Genomic DNA, 7,779 nt, shown 5'->3' on the forward strand with positions numbered 1-7,779 from the left:
GCTCGCCCCGCCACCGTGTGTTTAGCGTCGCCGCGCGCGCCGATTTTCCGGGACCTTGCAGCGCTGGCTGGTTACAGGGGAATAGATGCCAGATTCCCTGGGCCATCAAGTTACGCTCCGATTTTTTTTTTTGGTCTGGATGGGAAGAGGAATGAGAAATTTATATCCATAGTTTTCAGGCTGGGAATAACCTGAGGAGTTTAAAAAAAAATCCCGATGCCCAGGCCATATCCCAGATCAATTAGAACAGAACCTCTAGGGTGCTATCCGGGCATCCATAGTTTTTAAAGTTCCCCAGGTGGTTCCAAAGAGTAGCCAAGTTTGAGATGATTGGTTTAGATCGGATTGAAGGTAATGACTCTTCTCAATATTTCTCCTGGCCCCAGCCAAGCTTAGCGTCTTCTTTCTTGCCCAGTTTCCACCACCACCAAAAAATAACTACTTCCTACAAGTCCGAATGGGATGCAAAAAGCAGAGCGGGGAGCAGAGGGCTGAGCTGCTGGGCACCGTTTCCCACGCTGCCCAGAGGTGTTAACGGTGGGGGGTGAGAGGGGGTAGACATTTACCTGAAACGGAAACAGGCGGGAGAGACACAGACACACTGAATGAAATTTTAGGAATATTTACTCTGGGTGAGTACAGGTGACTGTGCTTAGGTCAAGTTATTAGGTCTGCACGGTGATTAAAATAATTTTGTAAAGTATCCCCTACGGGGGTTTCGGCTTTCCTTGCTGTCACAGCAGCTGCGACGTCTCCCTCTGCCAGTTTGACCCCGTGGCGCCCACGGTCCCCGAGAGCTGCGTGTGACCCCCTGTGTGGTAGCTCCGTTCCCGCGTGGGGTGGTGCGGGCGCTGGCGTGGCGTGAAGCTGCGGCGCCCCCTGGAGAGCTCCGCGTGGGGGCCAGGCAGCTTCTTCCCCTCCCTCCTTACCTCTCCTTACTAAGACTAAGGTAGTTCGATCTGGGGAAGGGGCTGCAAGAACGAATGGGCACGAATTAAAGAAAACCGTTTTTCGGTGAGATGTAAAGGCCTCTGTGACCCCAGGCTGAATCGCTGGGGAAGGATGTGGTGGAGTCTTGATGGGGTTTACTTCCCCAGGAAGGGGTTGTAAGAGAGGAGGCGCCTGAAACCCCGGAGATCAGGAGCGGCGGCGCAGGGGGATTCAGGGTACCCTGGCAGGGTGACTGTGGCAAGTGCCTTTCTGCCCTGAGCTGTAGGTTCCTCATAAAAGGAGACGTAATCCAGTGACCTCTCCCTCCTCACTCTAAAATTATGGCAAAAGGGTAAGGCGACGTTCTAAGTGAGACGGTGTTGCAGTGTTTCAGGTTTCAACAAATTCCAGAAACATCAAACTTTTAGTTAATGCCACATGCATTTATTGAGCACCACAGTATGTATGCCAGCGACTATGCGGGGGCTAGTGAAAAAAGATGAAAAAAGATGAAAAAAATTTTAACCTTCAAGAACTCATCTTTTAGGGTTTGGCATATAAACAAACAATATAAAATAGTATTAAAAGAACAAAAATGGAAAGATGGAGGTGGTAGGGGCACTTACATTATTAGGAGAGGGATTCTAGAGAAGGTGCCTGAGCTGGGCGTGGAGCTACTGGTCTTTCGTGAATGGTCTGAATCCATTAATTCTATTATATATATATATATTTTTTTAATAAAAAAGGGAATCCATCTCCGCGATCCTTTTGGAGAGAGAGGCTATTTCCCTGTCTTGAGTTCCTTACATCCCTGTAAGTTCATAAACTGGGAGGACTGAGAGCATCCTCTCAGCCTGGCTAGAAATCTGTTAGATTGCAGATTCCAGGTGCACGAAAGATGCGTTACCTCAGCTTTGTGTAACAGTCCACTGACATTACTCAGCACCCCCAAAGCGCTCCACCTGCTCATGGTTCTCTGCATGTCCTCACTTCCCCATGTTTGCAGACATGAAACTCTTATCAGGTCAAGTCATCTGGTTTCCCAGAGTAATCTTCTCCTTACCACCTGACAGAGCTAAATACTGTGGCTTGGAAATTGCATTTCTCATTGTACGTGGATAAACTGGCATTGGTTGATCAAGCAGTTTCTTGGGAAATCGGTTCGTTTAATTTAATTCCCCTGAGCCTGATCAGCTTGTCACAGACCAGATTGAGGACCGGCCCCTTAGACCATGGTGACTCCCTCTCACTTCTCTCCATCCTTCTCTAACTTCAAAGGTATTTCTTAGAGTCTTAAAAATTATAAGCACTCGCTAATCTTCAATCTAGCCCCATTCCTTAACAAGATAAATAAAACGTACATCTTTTCTACTCTGGCCATTTGTAAATGTTATTTTCTTTTATTTTTTAACAAACCATGAGTATCTTTCTTTCTCTTTCTCTCTCTCTCTTCCCCAGAAGCAGTTGCGGACGGCTGCTCAAGAGAAACGAGCAGGATAGAAGAAACCAAAGGTTATATTGGTTGGGTAGTAAGACCCTCTGAATTCTACAGGCTAATTCTCAAATGGACATATCCCTAATGAACACTAGCCCCAATCTGCACATATGCCCAGAGATGACTGCCGCTCACAAGTGCTTAGCACTTGTCCACTTACAGAGCCCTTCCATGAGTGTCATATCATGTAGTCTGACAATTCCATGAGGAAAGCAATGATTCTGATTTTTGATTGCTGTGTAACACATCACTCCAAAACCTAGTGGCTTAAAACAACAACCATTTTATTATTTCTCATTATTCTGCAATCTGGGTTAGTCTCAGCTGGGACACTGGGGTGGCTGGTCTTCTCTTTCTCTTCACCTGGCCTCCTTACACCATAGATTCATTTTGCTTGTTTTACAATTTCATACAAGTGAAATCATACTGTATGTACTCTCTTGTGTGTAGCTTCTTTCACTCTGCACAATATTTTTGACATTCACCAATGTTGCATGTAGTTCATTTCTTTGTATTAGTGAGTAGTATTCTGTTGTATGAATATACAAAAGTTCATCTGTTGTATTGGTGGACATTTGGGTTGTTTCCAGTTTTTAGGCATGAATAAAATGTTTATGAGTATTCTTGTCTGAGTTCTTTTGTGAACACATGCTTTCATTTCTCTTGGATAAATAAATAGGAGCAGGATTGCTGGATCATAGAACAGATGTGTGTTTTACTTTAGAAGAAGCTCTTCCATAGTCTTCTGAAGCAGGTAAATTGTCCTGCATTTCCAGCAACAGTATATGTGAGTTCTGGTTGTTCTAGCTCCTCACCAATATATGGTGGTGTCAGTTTCTCTTACAACTTGGAGTCATTCTAGTGGATGGGTAGTCAGTTCTCAGTGGACCTTTCATCTGAATTTTCTTGATGAGAAATGATGGCATCTGCTACTTCAGGTGCTTCTTAGTAACTTGCACATTTTCCTGTTCAAGTCTCTTGCTCATTTTTGAATTTGGTTATCTTTTGATTACTGAATTTTAGGAGTTCTTTTATATACTTTGGATATAATCTCTTTGTCAGATGTTTGTGTGTTGTGAATATTTTCTTCCAATCTGTGGCTTGCTGATTAGTTTTTATAATAATGTCTTTCCATGAGCAGTTTTTAATTTTGACGAAGTTCAATTTATCAATTTGTTTTTCATGATTATTACTTACTGTGAACTAGGAAACTTTTGACTACTCCTGAGTCCTGGAGATATTCTCCTATACTTTCCTTTATAACTTTTATAGTTTAAGCTTTTTCATTTAGGCCTATGACCCATTTCAAATTAATTTTTGTGTATACTATGAGGTAAGAATTAAGGTTGGTTTTACTCATGGGGATATCCAATTGTTTTAGACTTTCATTTCCCCCTTGAATTTTTTTTTTTTGAGTTGGAGTCTCACTCTTGTTGCCCAGGCTGGAGTGCAATGGCACGATCTCGGCTCACTGCAACCTCCGCCTCCTGGGTTCAAGTGATTCTCTCACCTCAGCCTCCTGAGTAGCTGGCATTACAGGCACAAGCCACCACATCCGGCTAATTTTTGTATTTTTAGTAAGAGACAGGGTTTCTCCATGTTGGCCAGGCTGGTTTCGAACTCCCGACCTCAGGTGAGCCACAGGCCTCGGCCTCCCAGAGTGCTGGGATTACAGGCGTGAGCCACTGCACCCGGCCCCCCCTTGAATTGTTTTGATGTTATTGCTGACAATTATTTGACTGTGTATTTGCAGGTGACCCAAACTTTTGACCCCAAGGAAAAATAGGTGTTTTATCACTAAGGACAGAATAATGCTATTTCTATGTTCTTTCTAAGTTTCCTGGGGTCTGATTCATATCTAGCAATAGAAAAAACTTCATCAAAGTTTACGGCTAATGACTGCCTCACTTTCCGTGGCTCATTCAGTTTGTTGACAAGACCTCTACAAAGTTGTCCACATTAAGTTAGATAAGAGCCAAAAGCAGAGGCATTATCCAATTTGCTTTTTTGTGTATGAGCAAATAATTAAGCCTATTGGCTAGCAATGCCTCAGTGCTCCTGTCTTAACCTGCATGTGCTTAAACAGTAAGTCAAAACTAAACCTCTTTGTTAGAGAAATTTGAACAAATACTAGATAAAGAACATTTGACAAGCCACTGAAAAACCCTTCAGTTGGCCCTTCAAGAAGAAACGGATAGCAGAGGCTCTGGAGGTTTAAAACTGTCCTAAAAATAGGAATGACCATAGAAGAAACGTTCCTCAGAATCAACTTCTTAAAAGATGCCAGCACAGCTCTCCTCTGAAGTTCTGGAAATTAGCCTTTTGCCCAGCCAGTGGTTGCCACCTGTCCTGTCATTTCAGAAGTTTTGATAGTGAGGTTGGGTGGGGAGTCCTTTGTGCAGCCGGGTAGGGGCAGACGTGAGGCAGCCATTTTGGCACCAGCCTTGCAGGTCTGCAGAGAGAACTTTGCAGTGTAAGCAGTGTTTATGTTTCAGATTCCTAGTGGGTGTGAAACCTTGTTGAGCACACAATGCCTGCCACTGTAGCCTACTTGGGGCTAGGAACCTGGGGTGGATGGAGACAAGCACTGTGGTTACGAAGGGCTTTATACTCCAGTGAGCCAAACCTCTAGATGAACCTGTTTATCTCGTTGTCAGAAAGGGCACTTTATCCAGGGAATTAATTCAGAAGTGAAAGGCGTCACGTGGGAGTTAGGCTAGATATGCCTAACCCAGGCTTGTTCCTTCTCTCCTTCCTGAAACCTCTAACTCAGCTAAAGCACCAAAAAGGAAAATTATATCTAATTAGCTTAACTACTGGAGACCCCCAAATCTCTTTAGTTGGTGTAGGATCATGGAAACCAAAACAATAAAACATTTGTTGGGAATGCCATGCTCTCCTCCGAGGCTGACTCATGTAAAGGAGCATGAGTCCTTCCCTATCCTTTCCTTGAGCCTTCCCCGTGCTTTCCCTGAGCCCTGTATTGTTTGAGTAAATCTGAGTAGGAAAGACTAAGATAGATAGATAGATAGAAGAGGTACTAAATCAGGCATGTGTGTGTATGTGTGTTTCACATCAGAGGATGGTAGGATTTCTATATATGTGATAGGAAGGAGGATGAAAGAAAATTGTATAAAAGAGAAAGAAAAGAATGTGTGTGGCAAAAGGAGAAGAAAAAAATCAATGCAGTGTGTTGCATAGAATGAACACAGGATTTGGGGCCAGATATACATTCACACCTGCCACTATTACTACTTCTACTACTACAACAAATGCCAACAACAGCATGAAGAAGGCATAAATTATTGTGTGTTTGTGTTCTGGAGCAACGTTAGACCTGTTAAATATATTATCTCATGTATTACTTGTGACAATGATATGTATTTCATTATTCCCATTTTTCAGATGATGACAGTGAGGCCCAGAGAAATTAGTGACTTGTCATGATCCTACGGGCTAGCTAATACATGGAGAAGCTATGAGTTGAAAATAGGTCTGCTTGACTCCAATGCTTGCACTCTTAACCTTGCTCCAGTAAATGAATGACAAACACTCATTCAATAAACTTACTCCATTTTTACTGGTTCAAATTCTGCCTCTGTCCTGTGACCCTGGATAACCTCTCTGATCTCAAGTTTCTTTGTGTGAAGTATGAACTAATGCCTGTGCCTCCCAGCTTGCAGAGTTGCTAGGAGGATTAAATGAGATAATTTATGTGGAGGTGCTTGGTACATTGTGAAGCGCTAAACAAATGTGAGGGCTTGCTATTTGGGGCTTTTTTTGCATTTTCTGGTTTCTCTGCTCCTTTGCAGAGATGCTCCCACTTATGAATCTGCAAAACTGTTGATGTAGTCCATGATATTAGAAGCTACTTTTCATCCAAACACACATCCCTTTTTCTGCTCACCCTTTTCTCCCTCTCACCAGGGGCAGCTAAATTCTATTGCTCCCAGTCTCCAAAAGAAACACAAGTTTGAAGTTCAATAAAAAAATCAAATATAGCAGATTCCAAATAGCCACTCAGCCAGAGTCAGGAAAGAATAGCTATTTCCTATGTCTTCGTAAGGGGTGAAGGAATAGAAGTTTGTGGATTAACTAACACTTTAAAATTATTTCAAGTCTGGTAAATGCAGCTGAAGGTAGAGACAGTTGAGCTGTAGAGGCAGAAAATCACCATGACTCAGAAGCTAGTCTTTAATTTGCTCAGTATCCAGTGTCAATTAGACTGAGTGAAATTGACTTACATCAACCACATTCTAAAATATAACTTGAAAATCAAAATTAAAAATTATATATAATTTCTAAGCTGCACTTCAGGCTCTTTTATGTGCATGGAAAATATAAGACCAGGTATCCTCAGGTGATCAGAGTTTATTTTTAAGCTAAACAAGTGGAGAGCAAGACCACAAAACTGTGCTGAGTGTATGCATGCTCTGGTGGACCAAGTATTTTCATGACCAATGCATCCTGAAAACCTGGGGAGAACTTGAACAACGGCCTATCATCATGTAGGGTATCAGGACCACCTTCCCTCCCTTTATTGCATATTAATCCCAAAACAAAGGTTCTGATTCGTAGACGTTGTCACCATCTTCTTTGAAGTTTCTGCACTGGGTGGAGTCTCACGTGAGCCATCTCATAAGTGATTGGCTAACCTTATACCTATAAATGAGTGTCTCTGTTGGGACATTGGTAATTGGTCCAGTTATAGAGCCCAAGGCAGCTGGTTTAACTCAGATACTGGCAAAGTACCATGTGCAGCCAGATTAGCCTGGCATAGCTTTCCTTTAAAAAGGAGCTCTTTCTGGCCGGGCGCGGTGGCTCAAGCCTGTAATCCCAGCACTTTGGGAGGCCGAGACGGGCGGATCACGAGGTCAGGAGATTGAGACCATCCTGGCTAACACAGTGAAACCCCGTCTCTACTAAAAAATACAAAAAACTAGCCGGGCGAGGTGGCGGGCGCCTGTAGTCCCAGCTACTCGGGAGGCTGAGGCAGGAGAATGGCGTAAACCCAGGAGGCGGAGCTTGCAGTGAGCTGAGGTCCGGCCACTGCACTCCAGACTGGGCGAGAGAGCGAGACTCCGTCTCAAAAAAAAAAGGAGCTCTTTCTAGGGAGCATGCCAGGTGTGTTGAACTTCAAGCAATACTTAAAATTTTGTGTCAGCTGGACAATGTGTTCCCTGCCCTGTAGGGATACTCTCCATGGGAGCTTTCTTGCTGAGCATGGAATCGGAGCAAGGGGAGTGAATTGGATGACCTTAATGACATCAGGCAGTGCCAGCCGGGTGCGCACAGCCTTGCCGAGTACTTCTTTCCAATTGAGCATGTGGATGTGAATGTTTCCATCCCAGGGA

The sequence above is a fragment of the Colobus angolensis genome, unplaced genomic scaffold, assembly GCF_000951035.1.
Source record: "Colobus angolensis palliatus isolate OR3802 unplaced genomic scaffold, Cang.pa_1.0 Scaffold37, whole genome shotgun sequence".
NCBI lineage: Eukaryota > Metazoa > Chordata > Mammalia > Primates > Cercopithecidae > Colobus > Colobus angolensis.